We start from the raw sequence: 21,957 nt of genomic DNA, 5'->3' as shown, positions 1-21,957 counted from the left end.
CTAAATTGAATGTATCTTTGAAATTAACTAAGTTCCTAGTTATTTTGAAATGCTCTAGAAAGAGTTTGGATGTGATTTGATGTAGGAGGACCCATGCCTTAAATACGTTACTCGCTTTGTTTCTCCCCATTTTCAGTCACACATCTTGATCCCTCTACCACAAAGAAAAATCAGAGTATTTCCCCTTTTTGATGGTCTCCCTACTTTTTGTTTCATTCAAACCCTCACTATTCTGCCAACAGAGACAATCAACTCCCTAAAAAACCACCAGTGGGAGGGCAAAAGCTCTGTATTCTAGCCAGGTGAGGAAAAGCATGAAAACGTGAATCTAAAAAGTCCTGGTTGGGCACAGGAAAAATCTGTCTCTTCTAGAGATTCCCAGCTCTCTTCTCACTTCAACTGTCACCAACCTACGGGAAGTACTGAGTTGCCCAGTGGAGAAATTGATCAGAAACAAATCATGCAAATGGACACTATATGCAAGCCCAAAGGACAGTATCATTTCTTCAACTCTGCACAAATTTTTCTGAAACTTGAAAACTTGAAAGGAAAGGAACTAACTACTGTAAACTTTACTCTTTAATAATTTTACACATTCTTTCCTTTTTCTTACCTAACTCAGCTCATTCTCCCTCTCTCCATCCCTCTCTCCCTCTCTATCACTCTCTCTCTCTCTCTCTCTCTCTTATACATATTTTGAACACGTCTCATCCAAACAACACTTTTCAGGAATGATACTAAGAGAAAGGGAGACAGAACTGTTAAGGAAATCTAGACACCAATTAATTTTGCCCCCTGCTTGCTATGTAACTTTTCAAGCCTCCTTGGTAAGTGGAAATAAGAATGTCAATGATTGACGAAAGTTAAAGAAGCAGCCTGCAGAACAGGACCCTCATTATATTAATTCCCTCAATATACCTCATTTAGAGCAAAAATATCAAAGAGAACAGAGGGAATTACATGAGTAAATCTGGCATCTTTGTGGCATAAGTGGGAGAGATGGGCATTCTCAGCACACTGGTATGTGTGTGCTAGGTGGCCTGGTTCAGGAAATGCCTCCAATTCCCTGTAATTAAGGGCAAATCCCAGAGCAAGCCCAGAAAGGAGACATAGACTATGTCAGAGTCTGTCTTTAATATTTAGGCCAAAATTCCCAAAGTGTGACCAGTGAAGCACCCGCTTTATAACTATCACCCCATCACCTTATCATCTTATCTCCCTAATCACCGATATCGATTCCCGAGCCCCATCGCTGAGGACGGGGCCCAAGATGCACACTTTACAAGCTTTTCAGGTTATACTTATGCTCATTAAAAATTAGAAATCATTAATGTTGGCAACAATAATTATCATTTATGAGAAATTTTCTTATCAAAATTAAGTCAAGGTGATCTAGTTGCTTAACAATTGAACTCAGGAGAAATTTTTTCCCAGGTTTATCGAGGTGACAAAACTAAGGCAGGCTTCTTATTTTGTTTTGTTTTTAATATATGAAGAAATGAGGGGTGTCTGGGTGGTTCAGTCAGTTAAGCATCCAACTCTTGATTTTGGCTCAGGTCATGATCTCACTGTTGGAGAGATCAAGCCCCAATTGGGGCTCTGTGCTGACAGTGTGACAGCACAGAGCCTGTTTAGGATTCTCTCCCTCTCTCTCTCTGCCCCTTCCCCATTGGTTTCTCTCTCTCTTTCACACACACACACACACACACACACACACACACACACACACAATAAATAAACATGAAAGAAAGAAAGGAAGAAAGAAAGAGGGAGGGAGGGAGGAAGGAAGGAAGGAAGAGAGAGAGAGAGAGAGAGAGAAAGAAAAGAAAAGATGAAGAAGTGAATGTAAGGCCTCCAGGACTTAAGAGTCCAGGGTTTGCAGGGATGGTGATAGAATAACTCCAGTGGCCTGTGGTCTGCACAAGGCTAGGAAAGCCACAATTGATGATATTGACCAGGGGGTCCATCAGGTGACATGGTGAATCAGCTAGAGTTTGCTACAAACCACCTCAAAACTTTAAGGCTTGAAATAACAATCATTTAATCACTCATGATTCCAAAATCATGATTTGGTTGGGTGGTTTTCTGGTTTTGACCTGGCTCAGGTGAGGACAAGTGGGCTAGGGCGACCTCACTCACCTGTCTGGAGACTCCGCTGGTGCTTATCTCTGCTCTACAGGGTCCTCCTTGAATGGCTAGTAGGGGCTTCCTTACTTGGGGGCCACACTTCAAGAGAGCAAGTGGAACGCATGTGCAGCCCATCTCAAGGAGCAGGCTTAGAACTTGCACAAGGTCACACCAACCACATTAAATGTGGTCAAGGACAGACCAAATCCAAAGAATGGGGAAATACACTCCACCTCGTTATGGACAGAAGTGCAAAGAAACTGTGTCCATTTGCAATTATACTTCATAGCACAGAGAGGCAGAGCTAAGGGAAGATTCTGGAGCATTGGTGGTGCTGAAAATAGGACCCAGGTGGATGCTAGCCTGTGCCCCTCACACAGTCAGTGTCCTCACAGCATGGCCCCCTTCAGCTAATAACTCTCACTCTCTTCACATCCTTTTCAACCACATCTCTCTCTCCCTTTTGTTTTCTACACTCCTATTTCACAAACAAGATAGCTTCTTTATGACACTGACATTATCAGGACTGGAAAACGTGGTAATGGCAACACTTCTCCCCAGCTGAATCGCCTTTGTCTTTCTCCTTTTCTTCTCGCAAGCGGCCATCACCTAGCCCCATGGACGCTAGCCCTGCAACACTGCTTCATCTCCAGAGCAGGTCCCCTGCTGAGGACTCATGCAACCATCACCTCCCTTAGCACCTCAGTGTTTCTCCTTAACCTGCTAGTAATGATGCGACCTTGGGCAACTCGTTTCAGGTTCTCATGCCTCAGCTTCCTCATCTGTGAAATCGAAACAACAAGGCACTTACCCAACAGAGCCCTCATGTTGATGAGGTGGTATGTTCCATGTGAAGTATGTAGCACAAAGCCTAGCACACGAGCAAATGTTTACTGAATGTAACCCGTTCTATTTGGTCTATTGCAATTCATCCTCCTTATTTACCAGATTGTTTCTCCAGTTGAGAAAAACACAAGAGTTCCCCCCAAAGACTTTGAAAGTAAATTTCTCAAGCTAGCACATAAGGCCCTTCACCTCTGACCAGACTGTACCTGCCTTCTTTCTTGACCTTCCCTTTAAAAATTCCCTGTTTTTCTGATGAAGACACCCACCCTTTTCCACCTATCAGTCCTTTATATCCCTCAAGACATATGCCCACAAACTCTCCGTGACCACCTACCTGCCCAGGCACCACACCAATACCCTCAAACACACAGTCACAGCCCATATCCTGGGAAGTTCACTGTCCCCTCAAAGGACACACCTTCTATCACACTTTTCCTCATTCTCCATCATACAACCCGGCCCCAAATGATCCTTTCTTCCTTTGAACATCCAAAACCGTGTATTTGTGCTTGTCTTATAGCACTTGTATCATGCCTCGTATTGTAGTTCTGACTAATCTCACATCCTGGGTCACAAACTCTTAGAGCCCTGTGTTGTCCTCTAACTGACACAATTATGTTTAATCCAGTATCGTGCATATAATAGACCCTCAATAACGATTTTCTGAGCTAACAGGTAGAATAAACCCCTGCCTTCTCAGCATATTGGATCTATACCAGGCTGTGTTATATTTTGCGCCATAATTTAGCTGAGCTGATATCATAATGCACCATAACAATGGGGTGCCTATGTGGCTCAATCGATAAAGCGACTGACTCTTGATTTCAGCTCATGATTTCATGGTTCATGAGTTCAAGCCCTACATCAATGACATGTGGAACCTGCTTGGGATTCTCTCTCTCTCCGTCTCTCTACCCCTGCTGTGCATGCTCTCTCTCTCAAAATAAACAAATTTATGTATTTTTATTTAATTTAAAAAATTAAAAATAATAACTCACCATGTCATTATTATTTTATTTTGTACTTGTATCAACCCATAAATGTGCACAATTCACTGCCTCGACCACTTCCTATATATCTTTGAAGAATTTAGAGAAGCAAGATTTTCCAAAACTCTCAGTCACTCTTGATTTTTTTACCCCTTTTCATAGGATCTGTAGGCGAACTATTATCTCTGACTGATGATATTTTAAATTTACCCAATGGTATTTAAATTTATCTGATGGCATTTTAAATTGATCTAATCTATTTAATTTATTTCCTCTAATTTAATTAAACATCATTTCCACCTGATGTTATTTAAATTACCCAGATGATATTTTAAATTTATCACAGAAGTTAATCAGAATCAATAAAATTGGTTTAGAGCAGTGGTTCTCAAACTGTAGTCCCTGGACTCGCAACCACATCAAGACCACTTGGGAACTTACTAGAAATGCAAATTCTCAGACCCCAACACAAAAATTCAGGGGTGGGGCCCGGCAGGCTCTGTGCTAACAGACTTCGGGTGATTCTGATGCATGCTAATGTCTGAGAGCCTCTAGTGAAGAGATGGAATGAAATCATTTCTGGGTAAATAAACTGATAATGCAGATACAAAATGGGAAACAAGTTTTTTGATGAAAATCAACTATCCCTGGATTATGGTTTGCATAGATCTGCAGAAACCAGCAGAGAGAGCAGATGAGTGCAGTGGCGGAGACCCAATGTCTGTGATTGGCCAACATACAAGCCATGCATCTGTTTACCCTGGACTAAGCGGGTAGGGACTGTGTTCTAATGTGACAGTGTCCACAACCAGAATTATGTGTAGAGCTGGGCTTTTTCCTTCACAGGTGGAAGGAAAAAGTTCGAAAGATTTAGAATATGCTCCAAAGAATGTTGTGTATAAAATGTCTTAGAATTTGGGTTGTCCCTTCACAATGGGAGATTCAGAAACAAAAGGAAGGAGCAGAGTGCTTGATTGCACGGTGGCTCATGTTACAGTGGACCCAGCCAGCCTCACCTGCCCGCTCAGGCCAAAAAGCAATGCGGGGATTAGGTCAGCCTTACCCTGTCTCCCGGGGAGCTGCTGGTGGCAGCTCTCACACACTGTCACACACACTAGGATTACCTTATCCACCTTTACAACACTGCAAGGCCAAGCAACTCAGATCACATTTTGCTGCATAACTACTTATCTAAAGTCTAGTGACAACTTTCCAACCAGTAGAAAAACATGCCTTAGTTTGTCTGAGTCCTCATTACTAGGCCCAGGTAAGCAAAATGTGCCTTTCTGAGAAATATATAGTATGAGCACATAAATGTTCAAAATTCATTCTATACAGGTTGCTGTTGGTTACGTTCCTAAATCAAAGGATTTTCAGGCATTTCTTAGAAAATCAAATCGGCTACAGAGATTTAATGATCTGTTTTAGAGACGTGCAGCAGGTGTGTAGAAAGAGTAAAGCATGACACAATGCCAGAAACTTCCGTGGAGACAAGACTTTGACACATAATTCATAAGTTTTTAAAAATCAGGGCATAAGTGATAAGCAGAATACAGCTGGAAGTCAAAGTGCAACTCAAATCAGAAGTAGCTGCATAAGTTATGACTATAAAGCAATGAGAAAATAAATTAGATTCTACATCCAGTGCAGGGTCTATCTATTTAATGGTACCCACCCTCATCATAGAAGAGGACATTCATTGACAAACAGCTTGACATAACTTTGGATCCTATAGTACGAGTAATTCTTTTGACTTTATTGAGGTATAATTATAGATAAAAGTGTGATAGATTTCAAGGATACATTGTGATAATTTGTTACATGTATAGCGTCCCAGTAATTTTAGGAGCAACTGACTTTATACTGTCTCCTCTTCCCCTCATTCCCAGCCCTAGCTCAATCAAAACCTAAAAACGTACTAACAAATACATTTTAAGAAAAAGAATCTTCTCTCCTTGACAGTGCCATAGAAGAACATCAGTACAATTAAGAACAGTAGGAAATTCTTTCACAGATTTTTTTTTTACCATCCCTTCTCACTTTTCAGATTCAAAGTGATTTATTCAGTACGCAAATATTCATTGAGCTCCTAATAAGTTCCAGATGCTGTGCTAGAAACTGGGAATACATTCAAAGAATTTGTAATCAAATGCAGCAGACCAAAGTTCCATCGGAATCACCTGAAGTGCTTGTTAAAATACCGATTGCCAGGCCCCGCTCCAAACCTTACTCAGACTCTCTGGGAATGGAACCTTAGGTCTGTGGGCTTCCAAACGCACACCAAGTGCTAAAGCCCACTGGTACGTGTTCATGAGGAAACCTTCTTCCCTCGTCTGCAGATGATGGTGGCTTCCTTGGAAGGAACGTTCCCTGCGCTCGGGCCTTACAACAGACCCCAGATTCTGACAAAGGCCAACGAGCCACAAGGGAAAGGTTTAGGCCATTTGGCCTTCAGCGAAGGCTCTCAGACCATGAGGGAGGTGTCAGCAGAAGAGGTACAGGCTACCACAACTTGACTTCATTGTACTTGGCATCTGTGCTGGGGTGAGGTGGAGGTTCTAGTGACGGAGCAGAATAAGAAATTGGAGGCAAAAAAAAAGAAAAAAAAAAAGAAAGAAAGAAAGAAATTGGAGGCAATGAATGGGGGGCTTTTAAAATAAGAGTGCTTACCTGAAGGACAAAGATACTTATTTCTAATTTTACATTCTTTGGTCTTTACCATATCTGAACTTGAAATTTTAAGAAAGTTTAATTATTGAACTTTAATTTCTTCCTGGGAATTTGATAATGGGAAAGATTTTATATCTAACTTTGGAGTATCTCTCTATTGTTGGCATTTTTTTATTAAGTCACTTAATCTTCTTATGGATTCTCCGATATGCAATGCTGAACAGCAAGGGCTGAAGGGAAAAGGGTGGTACTTCTTGGGTCCTCTGTGTCCTCAACAGCCTTGATGGACTCATGTATCTCTAAATAGCAGAAATGTGCTGAGGGTCTGTTGGGTGCTTGTTCTGACTGGATCCCCTGAAAATTAAATGTCCCTGGTGTAAATGATGCTAAAAGACATTGAAGGAGCCTGTGACTACAAAATGTGGTGATGCAGTGGTTCTGGGAGGTCAAATAGACTTAACTGAGTCCTAAAAGGCCAGGCCCAAAAGCTATCATAGGCAGCATTTGAGAAGTGAGGTATCAAAGACTCCCAGCCTCCTGTTGTCAAAGCGAGACCCAAGAATGGGACAGGGACCCAGAGAGTCCAATCAATGGTTTGTTTTGTTTTTAATTTTTTTTGTTTTTGATTTTTTTTATTTTTGATATAGAGAGAGACAGAGCATGAGCAGGGAAGGGGCAGAGAGAGGGAGACACAGAATCCGAAGCAGGTGCCAGGCTCCAAGCTGTCAGCACAGAGCCCAATGTGAGGCTCGAATCCACGAACCACGAGATAATGCCCTGAGCCAAAATTGGATGCTTAACTGACTGAGCCATCCAGATGCCCCCAGTCAGTGGTTTTAAACTAGCAGCTCTGAAAACATGGGGCCCAGAACAGCAACAACAGCACCACCTGGGCAGTGGCTAGTTATTTCTGTGCCTGATCGGTTTGTTGGTAGGATTCGAGAAAAACTCCTTCAGTGCCAACCCACCCAACATCACAACACCAAGGAGCAAAGCCAGAGGCCATATGACACAGAGAATGTGTCCAAAAGCTAGGATGCCCTATAATCTATTGTTCCAACTAGGTGAGCTAGCCTCAAGGACCCGGCTGTCAAATCAGACTCACTCAGACCAGAGACTTACCCCAAATCAGGCTGTGCTAGTAATTTTAAGGATAAAAATAAATAGACAAAACAGAATGAGCTCTGCATGACTAGCCAGGTCCTTCCTTCCCACGTCAGACACATGTCCTCTGGCCCAGAGTAATAATACATGGGGTCTGTAGATGAGGGTTATTCATCCCCTCACACAGTAGGGAGTTTTTAGGTTATAAAACATCCCCATTTTACACCCAGATCGTTGTACAAGTAACATGATCTTCTCCACAGATCATGCCTTATAAATCTATAACATTTATGTTTGTTGACCATAAGTAATCTTAATCAGAAACATTCAGGTAAGAACGTTCCATATATAAGGATACTCCTATGAAATATCCTTAGTCTGTCAGGAGTCAGATTATCAGCATGTTTACAGGGAGATGCCAGAAGGCCACTGCCTTACTTTTTCAAAAGGATTATCCCAGGAACCGAAGGAGAAACGGATCACAGGTGGGCTGCTTTAACTCCTTTCTCCCCCACCCCAGGACGCTTTTGAGAGGGAATGGAAAGACCCCATTAATAATTATGCCAAGGGGCACCGAGGTGGCTCAGTCAGGTGAGCATCCAACTCTTGATTTCTGTTCATCATCAGGTCATGATCCCAGGGTCATGGGGATTGAGCCCCGAGCTGACTGTGGAGTCTGCTTATGATTCTCTCTCTCTCTCTCTCTCTCTCTCTCTCTCTCTCTCTCTCTCTCTCTCTCTCTCTCCCTCTGCTCCTCTCCCCCATGAGCACTGTCTCTCTCTAAAATAAAAATAATAATAATAATAATTATGCCAAAACAACAAGTATAAACTGGGACTGACCCAGATAAACTAGAATATATTGTCACCCTATGTATAGCACCCAGCTGGGAGGTGGGTGCCCACCAGAAGTTTGTGGGTAGCAGAAGAGAAACAAGATTTGAAGGAGAGGGAACTAAAAGCCAGTATATGGAAAATTATTTTAATTTTCAGATATGTAAAATTATAACTGGAAGATTCAATTCTCACTGAAGCCTGGTCAAAACAAAAGTTCTCTTCTGTCAGAAATATACTCAATAATCCATGATATACAGTTATAAATACACTAGATACATATTTCTATGAAAATTGTACAAAACAGAATTTATTATAACTCCTTTATTATAGGCCAAAATCCTATAGTTCTATGAAACAACAAGTTTAGCTGTGTATGACGTCACATGATTCACGTATTGTCAACTCTAAGAAAATAAAATTAAAAAGCTCTGGTCAATCATGCTAAAGGAAGGCTGAATTATCTGTCAGCACTATAAAAATTTGTATTATAAAATCATTGTTATGTAAAGAGGCACCCAAAGAGTACTGCCAAAAAAAGTAGGAGAAAAACATAAAAGAATCCTAGAAAATTTAGTAATAAAAAGAGTACGTTATTTTCTGGATTTTGCGAATTTTATGATATTTTTCAGCTTCTTGAGCTGCCCTATAGTGACATGGGGGGAAAAAAAAGACACTGGGAAGTCAGACAGATTTGGTTTGAATTCTGGTTCTCCCATTTACTAACTGTGTGACTTTGGATGAGTCCTTTGACCACTGGTGCCTCAGTTTCCTCATCTGTAAAATGGGGAGAATAAGAGTGGCCTACATCATAGGAACATCATGAAAATAAAGTAAGTTTCTACCTATAAAGTACTTAGAACACGACCAGGTGCATAAGAAGTGCTCTATTTGTGTTAACAATCAAGTGGGCACGTTTTCTAACTTCTCTGGCCTCCATTTCTACTCTTATAAAATGAGGAAGTAATACTCATCTTTAGAAATGTAAGGCTTTAGTGCTCGCTTAGGCAGCACATATACTAAGACATGTAAGGCTTTGATAAATAAATAAATAAAAATAACTTAAAACAATACAAAAGAAATGTAAGGATTCAAGGTTACTAAAGTCACTGGAATTAGTAAACATCAATCAATGAGAATTATTCACCTTCAAATAACAGGTGCCACCCAGCCAGCGAGTCTCTGCTCTCATCTTCCTCGGGGAAGGGCTCTCATCCCCTGGGGAAGAGGTGTGGGAACCCCAGCCCACAGCCCCGCCCCCGCCGCGCCCGGTTCCCTGCCAGGCAGCACTCCCCTCGCCCCTACCCTCTTCTCCTCTCCCCTCACCCTCTCAGTTTAGACTCAAGATAACACTTTTACTTTATCCTTTGTTTTGAATAAAATCACCTAAGTAGCCTTAGGGCGACAGGATTTCTGCCTTTTACATTTTATTTCATGGCTTTTCTTTCTTCTCTCTTTTTCAAGTTTACAGTGTTTACTTTATTACACTCGGTATGAAAAAAAAAAGATGAGTTGTTAATTGGAATGCCTGGGTTCTCTTCATGCCTAGAAATTAAACGATACACTTGGGTCTCAAGAAGAAATGGGTATTGATTCCACTTTAACTGTCAGGGATGTTCTCTGACTTCCAACATGCCCTCGGTTCCCTTCCCCCGCAGCCAGAAAACAGCGTATTTTAGGTAATGCAGCCTGACTTACCTAATGGAATGGGTTGAAGCCTTTATTTAAAAAGCAAAAGCCCTAAACTAACACCTGAAATGAGGTCATTTCAATGTTGTACTTGAAGGAAACTATGAAAAACTTGGTACTTCACTGACCTTCAACCTCCAGTGTCAGTTTAATCCACTCATTGATTTCTATTCATTTGTAAGCCATTAAGGCCCTGCGTTACTCTGATAGGCACTCCTCAGATACAAGGCCAAAGAAACCAAATTTTACTGCCTGCCCGATTTCCAAATGTAAAAGCCTGGGTGCTGCAAAGACCGAAGAGAGAAGGAGGGAGAGATGGAGGGATGGAAGGAGGGCCTGAAGGAGGGAGGGAGGGAGCCTCAGCTCCGTGTCTCTGTCCAACACTGCCAATCGTGCCCTCATGTGTAGGGCTCCTGCCCCTCAGGGTTTGGGGTTGTTTTTAAAGGAGACAGACGTACAGACACCAACTGCTTGAGCAGAGGGAAAATCCCCAATATTACCCAGGTCATTCCAAGCCATCATCCTATTAAACTGTTTAATCTATAAAGTAGAAGGACAAAGATACATGTTTTACCACCTTTCAGGGGCAGGCCACTCGCATTCCACACACCGAAGCCTGTGGGGTCATCTGGTTGTTCCCCACCTCTGAGCTGAGCCCTCCCCCTCCTGGGTCTTATCTCATGGTGGACTGGACCTCAAGAAGCATCTGAGTACTGGTGCTCAGCCTCCCCGCAGCACTAACACATTTAACAATACTCAAAACCTGCTACAAAAATAGTAGGAGAGTTGAATATTATTTTTGTAAAAATATATGTATAACTATACTTTATTTTTTTAATATTTATTTTTGAAACAGAGAGAGAGAAAGAGGGCAGGTGCACAGGAGTGTGAGCAGGGGAGGGGCCTAGAAAGACGGGGACAGAGGATCTGAAGTTTGATCCTGCACTGATAGCAGAGAGCCCAATGCAGGGCTTGAACTCATGAACTGTGAGATTATGAGCTGAGCTGGTCAGATGCTTAACTGACTGAGCCACCCAGGTGCCCATGTAAAAAATACAGATACTTTAAATGTGTGTGTGTGTGTGTGTGTGTGTGTGTGTGTGTGTCTGGGCGTGTGTAAGTTTAAATAACTGAATCACGGTGTTTAAGCAATTCATGTGTGTATGCGTCATATACTGTATCCTTCTTCCGGTCTTCTGTCCTTCCTTCTTTTCCTTCCTTCTTTCATCTATTTTAGGCCAGAATCTCCAGGACAGTATCTGTGCTATCAAGGAGTGATAGAAATCTGCTCCTGTGTAAGCTCTCCCACGATTTTAGGACACCTAGCTTTAAAACATTTCACAAAGCAGGACTCTCAGTTCCAAATGCAACCCCACTGCCTAAAATCCCAGGCAGAGGACCACGCACTGAGGATCCCCTGAGGCGTGTTAACTGCCGAAGGAAACTTGGCTGTTGCCCTTCATAAATGAGGCTGCAACGGCCCCACTGCTGGTGAGGAAAGTGTAGGACTGGCTTTAGAATCAGACAGACTTGGGGGAAACTCTTGGCTCTGCTGCTCACCAGTTTTGTGTCCTTAGATTTTTTTAAAAAAACCTCTCAGACTCTATTTCCAACCTGTAAAATGGGAAGAAGTCCATCTCCCTCAGTAGATTGTCATGAAGATGAATGAAGTGAGGTTGCAAAGTATCTGGCCGCATGGGCTCTCAATCGATGGTACTAATCAATATTAAAGGCTACCGATGGGATCGAGGTTCTGAGCTACTTTTTATGGTAAAGCACAACCCAAGCAATTAGCATCCCTCTTTCGAAGGTCCGTTTTCTTCAGTAGGCATTAACAAAGCAAGGCTTCAGTTCCCTCCTGCCTGAGATCTCTACTGGGAAATGCTCCCTCCTCTAGGGCAGGTCAGCACTCACCTCGCGACTGGTCGTTGTCTGGGACTCCTGACAGAGACTTCAAATGGCTGCTGCTGCGCCTCTAAGGGAGCCTGCAGAGAGGGACGCTGCATGCAGGCGGCGCCTCCTTTCATGGTGCCGCCTCTTTATTCTCTGCGTCACTCAACCTGAGGCCGCACAGGGATGTGTATCAGATTTCCCTAAAAGGTTGGGGGAATTACAGGGAATTACAACACTGGAAAAGAACACAAAGTTCTATGCTAAAGGTGATGTTTCCCCTGGGCCCAGAAAATTAACTCCCCCTCAGCAAGGGGCCCGGCCCACTTCCTAACTCTGCTTGCCTAGCTCAGGTCTGCTCACCTCTCACAAATATCTTTCCTTTATGCTCTCCAGGAGAAAACACTGCCTGTGAAGCAGTCTTTGTTCGTTTTGCCCTCCCCGGGCACACAGGAAGACTCCACTCTCGGCCCACCTTGCAGATCATGTTAGGACAGATGATTGGGGTCTGGACAACGGGACATGACTAGAAGCGTTGCCTTCCACATCCAGGTCTGGCCTCGATACCATCTGCCTGATTGTCTCCGCTCCTTCTCTTCTCCTGCCACAAAGTCCTTGTTTCAGATACGGCATCACCACAAGACGGAGGAAGGCTGCCCCAGACAGAGGAAGGCTGTCCACGGAGTGTGTGCAGAGAGCAGAGTGTAAGCCCTTATTGTGTTAGGCCGCTGTGAATCCAGGGCTTACCTGTCAGCACAGCATAGATTGATCACCCATACGGATACACCTCAGAATCACTCCTCATTTACCATGCAAGACACCCCTGCCCCCAGGGACTCCAGAACCTACCTCCCAGCTCTACCAAGTCTGAGCCAATCGTCTCCAATAACTCCCCAAAGACAGGAGTCAGACCAAAGCAGAATAGTCGGTGATGACTGGCACTTCAGGTTCCGAAGAAGAGGCCAGCAAGATCATCTCAGACCAGGATTCACACATTCGAATGTCTACAGTGGACATCACACAGAGATGCCAATGAGTGGAGCAGGCTGGGGACAGAGCCGTGGCAAACTGAGCAAGGTGTGCCTGGTCTGAGGGAGGCAGCTCCTACCAGGTTCCCCAACTGTCCCCATGCAGGCTGCGGGCCAGTGTTGCCAGATCTTCCAGTCGCCTAAAAGAGATACAAATCTGGGTTTCTATATAAAATCACCAAAGTTTTATAATTCGTCAACCACTTCAAATGAAAAACAAACACTTTGCTCACCAAACGAAACTGAAGCGCCCACTCCATTGGCCTGTGTCATCACATTCCCATTTTGCATCCTCTTTCAAACCTGTATTGGTAGTGAAAAATTATGTTCTAAGATGGCCCACAGGACGGATGGGGGATTCCAGTCCCTGGTGGAGACTCCCCTTCCAGGTTCTTCTTCCCACCCCGCCTGCCATGCGCACATACCAAATTACTCCTGATGCAGAAGTAACAGACTATAAATTGTCCTCCATGCTTGTACCCGGGACTCAGACCTCTGGAGAGTGATCTCCTCTGAGCCCCACCCCAGCGCCCAGTGTGAAATAAACCTCCTGCCTTCTGAGATCTCTGAGCGCCACTTGGTTCTTCCACCGGGTGATCCAGACCAGATTCCATAACAGTATGATTTCTTGAACTCCTGCCCTATAGTTTCCAAGGCTGTGATCTCACAGGGAAGTTAATATCCTAGAACAAGTCAAAGCAATACCTCTCTCTTGTGACCAAACCTCCCCATCCCCAAATCCTCAAATTCAAATTGTGCCTCTACGGTCAGCAAGAATCCAACCCACTGATAAGTACACACACACACACACACACACACACACACACACACATTGACTACAGCTCTCTTACTATACCAAGGCCTGTCTCAAGCTTTAAAATTACCATATGCAAGGACTCCATTAAATTCTTAGCCGGAGACTTGTCCTTGCTCCATTCTCTCAGGAAAAAAAGAGGAGTGCCTTTAGTGATCATGGCCTCACGCTGACCCACCTCTCTCTCATCCAAACACCCCTGTGAGCAGCAACCTACAAGTGTGAAATAATGGTCAGGAATTAGAACTATTTTTTGTGTGTGCCTGTACTACCATTTTTCTGAGAATAAGGCTAGCTAGCTTTTAGAAGGATCAAATAGAATTTGAAAATCACCCTACTTTATATGGCAAGAGCTTTAAGAATATCAAATATTTCTTACCCAAGAAAAGCATTTGCAAGCAAATGGGTCAGAAGATTTTTCCACGATTATCTCTCCCAGAACAGAGCAGTTTGAAAGCAGAGAAAATGGGTGTTGCTGTGGGGGAGGGGAGGGCCGCTCTAAGAGTACCTGAAAGCCAGTCCCTGAGAATCTCAGACACAGAGATGGAAAACTTTCTCCTACAGCACATGTGAGCTTCAAGCACAAGAAAGGCTGCCTTTCAAGCAGAAAGCTCTTTTCAAAGCGCAAATATTGGAAAAGTAGACCAAGACGTCAGCACATTGTAAACACAGCTGCGTTTGTCCACACCTACTCCCTGCCAGGCTGTGTTTGATTTAACCTGGCAACCCAGGGGTGAAAGGCTCTCGCATCCAATTATTTAATCTCTGAGACTCCTGTTCCCCCAGAATTATTATGGTTAATGCTGGATATAGTAAATTGACCTCTTTTTAAATACTGTAGCCAACAGAGAAGTTTTAATACTCTTTGCAGTTTCGTATGAAATGTGTGTTTGGAGGACTGTGATTTGTATTCATTCTGGGAAGGAAAATGTCCAGCCACCTGTTCTAAATATCGCGGCCCCCCCCCACTGGGACGAGCATTACCACCCAGGCTCCAGCCCCACCATAACCCATCTGAGTCACAGCCGTCTCCAGGACAATGTATTTAAGAGTCTCGGGGGTGGGGAGAAAGGAAATGATGCAAGTTGCCAGTAGGCTGGTCTAGGCAAGTTGCAGGTCAGCAGGCTCCTGTGAGAGCTGTAGGCCCCCCTGGGAGTGAAGAGACCACAGAAGTTGTCCTGAAAGTACAAAGCCCCCCGGTTGTCATCAGGATAATGAGCAGGCCTGGCTGTACTGTTATCTGCAGCCTGCATCACGAGGCTGGGGAAGTTTACAACAGAGCACTGATGGTGCAGTGTCAGCGTGTCCCTAGTTAGGGCCTGAGGGTACAAGCGACTGAGCATCAGCATCCAATAGATAACAACAAAAGCCATTATCTCTTTCCCTCCCGGCTGGGCTGCCAAGTGCAGGGGCCAGGATTGCCTGGTGTTTGCAGTTTCCATAGCAGCACTGTTTTGTTCTAGCTGGCAAAATACACGGAGAGAAGCGCAGAAACGTTGCAGGAAATGACACCAGCCACCCAGCACCGAGCCTGGGATCTCAGGGCATGAGTTGCCCTTTGTGCGGCAGCGGTGGAGGTGAGGAAGGATGCTTTTCAAGAGATGCCTGGAAACTGACAGGTGCTTCAAACAGTGCCTGGAGGAGCGTGGCCATCCATCCGAGGCCAGGGCTCTGGGCCTCCCAGCTTCATTTCCCAGACCTCTGGGAAAGCATGCAGTGCCCTCAGAACACCGTTACAAGGTTGAGAGCCCCTGTGAGGGCAGGGTGAGGGGGGGAAGTGGGGCGCTGCTGCTGTTCTCTTCTTATACCCAGAACCTTGGAAGGCCTTTGTTCCTCTCCAGCCTCATGCCACTTAGTCACCCGCACAGCTGCCACAGAGGAGCACTACAGAGGGGTCTCACTGATCCTGAGCATCGTCCCCCAGGCCTGGGTGTTAGTGGCTGTCGGGGAAGCCAAACCTCCACCCCTTGTGCTGGAGAGCACACGAATAACACAGTCTTCTGATCCACTGTTTGCCGGACATACAGACAGCCCTTGCTACCAAGGACGGAAGGGGGAATGAAGGAGGAAAAGTTCATTGTGTATGAGTCCTGCTGTATGTAATAGGTCTAAAATTCCCTTTTATTTCAGTTTTAATCTGTTGGGTAGACACTGAACTAGCCATCTCAGAAAAGGGAGCAGAGTTATCCCCGGCACTAAGGAAGTCTAGCAATTTCTTGGTATTACACCACCATCGAAGCGCCTCAGCAGTATTTGGGGCATTAACGTCCTCTAATTTAGAAACCCTCAATTATGTGTATGCCATCCTCTTCCTGTTAGCATTACAGCCTCACTCTGACAAATGGGAAAAATCAGAAGTGCCGTTAAGTTTTATGTTTGCAAAAGGTCCTAAGTGTCAGCTTGAGGACGGGGGTCAGGAGCACTGAATCCCAGTCACCAACTCATCTCCCTGGCTGACGACACCTCTGCCCTGCCCTGCATGGACACAGGGGTTGCATGCAAATAAATTCTCCCTGCCCGTGGATGTGGCTGCCTTACTGTTATGCTCTTGTGCCTGGATCCAGCCAAAGACGCCCTGTGTCATCCAGAGTTCTTCCCTGCCAGAGTATTTTGCATCTGAACCGTCAGGTTAATGGTCCTAAGTGTTTTACATTTAGGTGAGCCAGAAGATAGGAGGGTCTCAGCAAAATCTAAAATGTCTAAATTGAAAGGGTAAGAAGGGAGCTGGGGAAAATCCACATATTTCAACCTGCACAGTAAACAAGGGATACCTGTTCTAAGGATCGCTTTTACCTATGATCAAAAACCAAATCTCATTTGTCTTTGTTTCTCCAGGTTCATAACTGGGTGCCAGACACATGCCAGGTGCCCATAATTGTTTGTCAGACTAATGATATTCTCCAGGTCCCAGCATCAGTGTGAGAAGAATTGTCTATAGACTGCCTACCTGCACCGCAGGCTCACCTGCTGAGCCTCCAAGCGGCTCCCTCCTGTTGGGAGCCAGCCCACTGGGAGCTTCTGCCTTCACAGCGGCTGTCTGTCACTCCCCGCGGATGGTGGAAAGCCGGGTAGGTCATGCCCTGAGGGAGAAAAGAAGCAGCACTTTCTATCCTTGTGTTCCAGCCCTAGGTGAGGACTTATTCTTTTTAATTATGAGTTAAAAATGAAAATCCTTGTCTCCCTGCCATCCCCCAAGACACAGCAAGTGTGTCACCATCCACATTATGTCATGTTCGTGGAGCCCTCGGAGTTTTGCACAAAACGTCCTCAAAACTGATTTGAAGGGGCAACCAACAAAACAAAATCACAAATCAAAAAGCCTCGGACATGTGGAGCTTGTGGTTTAACAGTAGCCCCTCATTTAGGGACTAGTTAGTAACTGCCATCCAGCACGCTAAGCATGATACTAACACTTGATTGATGCTTCAAACCCTTGGAAATTGAAGTGAATCCTCATTTTCCAAGTGAGGAAACAGAGCTCAGAGAGATGAAGTAGTTTGTCTTGATCACACAGCAAGTAAGCAATGGATCCAAAACAGGAATTCAGGTTTGACTGAGCCCAAATTCCAGGCATGCTCTTTCCCATTACAAGCTGTCCCCTCCAGCCTCAGGCAAGAGGCTGTACACGTGCCGTATCAATGATAAATGAGTCCACACAAGTGCTGCAACCCACTGTTTCCCAGCTACGCGATAGGGAAAAGCATTGGAAATGCTCAGAATTTTTTTCAATTTTTTTTGAATAGGTAGAACATTTACAGGTTGCAAAAACCAAACGATCTTCAGAGGTACAGAGTGACACCTCTTTATTCCCACCCCATCCCTGCTCGGCTCTCTAAAAAAGGTAACCACTTCCTCAAATTCCGAGAATATCCTTAAGAGTTCCTTCATGCCAACACAAGCACGAAGGAATACACATTTTTTTCCTCCTTTTTGTCACCAAAGATAATGCACTCTACGTCCTGTCCTGCACCTGGTTTTATTTTCCATGGAACCGAAGACTTGTCAGTCTGTCCATTCGTAGAGTCTTCCCCCTTGGTGTATGTTGAGGCACACTGTCGCTTAGCAGTCTGTTGTACTGACACATCACTGTTGATTTAGCCAGTTCCATATTAATAGCCAATTGAATTGTTTCTAGTCTTTCGTCACTAGGAAAAATACTACGGGGAAAGGTTTTGAACATATACCATTTCATATGCATGCCAGTGTATCCATACAGTAAACTCCCAAAAGTGGATTGCTGGACCAAGAGATACATGTGTTTGCAATTTAGACAGGCCCTGGTAATTTCCCCTCCTCAGGAGACACACCGGCGGTGCCAGTGACACATGAGAGTGCCCGTTTCCCCTTGGCCTTGACAAGGGAGGTATTGTCAAAGATTTGAGTGCATCCAATCAGGTGGGTTACAAATATAATACCTCCATGTAGCTTTAATTTTCTCTTGTAAGGTTCAAGATCTTTTCATGTATTTCAGGGACTTTTATACTTCCTTTTGGTGAGCTCTCTTTTCATATGATTTGTCCATTTCTTTCTATTTCTATGGTTTCCCCTACTTTTAAAATAAGATCACTGAGGCTTAAAGAAAATAAAACCTTGTTGTAGGAAATAAAATCATGAAGTGACAGGCCAGAATTTGAACCAGAGACAGCACAGACCCTGCTTCAGATCCTCTGTCCTCCTCTCTCTGCACCTCCCCTGCTCATTCTTTCAAAAATAAATAAACATTTAAAAAAAACATAGTGTCCTAATGATTTTGTTATGATGACCTTTGGATCAAACTCACACAAAGACTAGCTTACCTATAAACAGCTCAGTGACACTCTTCATTACGTGAGACGATTTGAGTGAGTTTCTTTGGTCTGAAATGAAGAACTTAAGTGGAAGGTGTCATGAGGGTATTAATGTTTGATTGGGCTAACAGGAATCGGATAGTATGGCATATGGTGAGAACATTCCAGAAAATAAAAGTGATCCAAGCAAAGGCAGGAATGCCTTTGTGGTGCTTTACCCCCATTTGGTAGAAGTTGCTTTTAAGGTGTAGTAGTTCTCAGAGAGCCCTTGGGCTCCACTCCCAGGGACCTGGCTGAACTTAGTCACTTTTTTTTTTTTTACATTGTCTTAATTGATTGAAACCACCTACCTTAAGGACACAGGTCTGAATCAAACTGACTCCATGACAGGCTTCAAGTTTCCCTCTGACCTTGGAGGCCTAGGTGTAGGTTTCTCAGAATCATTAGACAATAAAAGGGCACACATTGCCCAAGGCAGGAGGGACCACACTTGTAACACCCAATCACTTATTGCTTAAGGCTAGTTACACCCTACGTGAGGGTTCTGGGTCCACTCTATAATTGATTGTTAACACTCCAAATGTTGTGATTGGGTCCCGCCAAAAGTAACAAACACTCTGGACAATGTGTATGGTTAAAGTTTCTGCCAATGATGTTATGCGATAATGATTGGATCCCTGTACCTGTGTCACAATAATCCTGTCACTCCCCCTTCCCAAACCTCATAAAAACCCTGCTCAGCCTTTGTTCGGGGCTCTCAGCACGGATCCACCATGCCAGTAAAGTCAGTGAGCCGAGTTTAAGCCCCGGCCAGCCTAAGCCCATAATAAAGCCCTTTGCTTTTGCATATGTGACTCGGTCTCCCTGGCGGTCTCTGGTTTTTGGGGACAATATTGAAATCTTGGGCATAACACTACCATTTCTCTTCTTTCTCTCCTCCATTGTTATGGGTATTCTTTCTCCAGCAAATGATGGACTACTGCATGTCCCTAAAGCATCAATCAAGACTCTCAACTTTAAAATGCATCAATCACTAACATAAAGTCGACACTAGAAAAAGAACCAAGTGCACCCAACTTACATATTCCCCACTTTTGGCTGTTCTATGGGAACTTCTTCCTTTAACCAAATAACCATGATTTAATTTATAACCAGATTCAGTCCTAACACTAGTCACTGGTTAACTATTCAAGTTCAGTTTCATTACAATTTATTTTCACTTTCTACCTAACAATTGATTTATTCTATTTTTTTAATATTTAACTACTTTTGAGAGAGAGAGGAAAACGGTGCATGAGTAGGGAAGGGATAGAGAGAAAAGGAGACACAAAATCCAAAGCAGGCTTGAGGCTCTGAGCTATCAGCACGGAGCCCAATACAGGGTTCGAACCCATGGACCACGAGATCATAACCTGAGCCAAAGTCAGATGCTTAACCAACTGAGCCACACAGGTGCCCCTGATTTATTTTAAACAGAAAGCAAGTCCTATTCCAAATGGTTTGGCAAATTTACCTTTAAGATCCAAGCTGGTAAGTGTTGAATCATTATATTGTATATCTGAATCTAATATGATATTGTATGTTAACTAACTGAATTTATTTCTTTAAGGTTATTTATTTATTTTGAAAGAGACAGAGACAGTGTGAGTGGTGGAGGGACAGAGAGAAAGAGAGAGAGAGAAAATTCCAAGCAGGCTCCACGTGGCCAGTACAGAGCCTGGTGTACAAAACTGTGAGATCATAACTGAGTCGAAACCAAAAGTCAGACACTTAACTGACTGAGCCACCCAGGCATACCCCAACTAGAATTTAAATTAAAACTAAAAAAAAAAAATACTGAAGCTGATACAGCTCAGAGATATTGCAGGCTCAAGACCACCTCAATAAAGTAAATCAACGTAGTGAGTCAAATGAATTTCTTGGTTTCCCAGTGCATATATGTTGTGTTTACACTACACTGTAGTCTTAAGTGTACAGTAACATTGTGTCTAAAAAAACTTTACATACCCTAATTAAAAATACTATACTGCTAAAAAATGCTAAACATCATTTGAGCTTTCAACAAACCATAATCACTAATCATGGATCACCATAACAAATATAATAATGATGAAGAAGTTTAAAATATTGCAAGAATTACCAAAATGTGACACAGAAATATGAAGTGAGAAAATACTGTTGGAAAAATGGCACCAAAATACATGCTTGACACAGGGTGGCCACAAACCTGCAATTTGTAAAAAAAACAAAAAACAAAAAAACAAAAAACAACACACCTCAATATCTGCTAAGTGCAATAAAGCAAGCACAACAAAATGAGGTATGCCTATATTGATTAAGCATGAAAATTCATTCAGCTCAGCTTAGAAGGAGTTCAGTTTTTGACAGGTTGACCGCACGGAGATGGGGAGAAGGGGGATACAGTTTTGAGTGTTATTATCTATGACTGTGTAACGGTGTTACCGCAAAGGTAGTAGCTTTACAAACACCTACAGTGTCATCTCACAGCCCTTGTGGATCAGGAGCCTGAGCGCAGCTCAGCTGGGTCGTCGGCTTAGAGTCCCAGAAGGGCTACAATCAAGGTGTCGACTGGGCTGCAATCTCATCTGAGACTCAGTTCGGGAAGGATCCACTTTCGGTCTCATTCAGGTTGTTGACAAAATGCAGCTCCTTGTGGCTGTAGGACCATGGGGTTTAGTTTTGGGCTGGATACCAAGGGAGGCGGCCCTCAGTTTCTACAGGCCAACTGCCCTTCCTTGCCACGTGGGGTTTGCCCACATGGCTTCTTGCTTCTTTAAAGCCGGCCAGGAAGAGAGATTCCAGCAAGAGGAGATCTTTTAACAGGATCGTATAATCATGCACACATCATCTCGTCACTTCTGCCATATTCTATTGGTTAGAAGGAAGTCACATGTCCTTCCCACACTCAAGGGAAGAGAGTCACAAGAGTGTGAATACCTTAAGAGTGTCTGCTGCAAGGTGAGAGGAGACCACATCTAAAATTAAAATGAAAAAGTCTCCTTTGAAATACTCTTGCTTACTTGGTCTTGTGGATTGAGACATGCACTCTCTCACCAAGCTCCGAGCTGAAATCAATCAGAGAATACCAATGTTAGTTCAATAATGACCCACCTTCACTAGATGCATCAACATCTACCTCACCGCAAGCACACTTTTCCA

At 43.7% G+C, this 21,957-nt stretch overlaps 1 long non-coding RNA gene across 1 annotated transcript in view; it reads right to left on the bottom strand.

Annotated features, from left to right (window-relative positions):
* LOC115306833 overlaps window positions 1-13,480 on the bottom strand; it is a 28,460-nt gene extending 14,980 nt beyond the window's left edge. Inside the window, exons 1-4 of the long non-coding RNA XR_003915463.1 lie at window positions 13,410-13,480; window positions 12,998-13,316; window positions 12,512-12,895; window positions 12,173-12,351 (exon numbers count right to left, since the gene is read on the bottom strand). This is a non-coding gene — a long non-coding RNA (uncharacterized LOC115306833). The remainder of the gene's footprint in view (window positions 1-12,172; window positions 12,352-12,511; window positions 12,896-12,997; window positions 13,317-13,409) is intronic.
* Window positions 13,481-21,957: the final 8,477 nt, after the last annotated feature.

Source organism: Suricata suricatta, chromosome 1, assembly GCF_006229205.1.
Source record: "Suricata suricatta isolate VVHF042 chromosome 1, meerkat_22Aug2017_6uvM2_HiC, whole genome shotgun sequence".
NCBI classification, from domain to species: domain Eukaryota; kingdom Metazoa; phylum Chordata; class Mammalia; order Carnivora; family Herpestidae; genus Suricata; species Suricata suricatta.
Note: the sequence above shows the minus strand (reverse complement) of the source record. Positions and strands in the feature narration are given on the sequence as shown.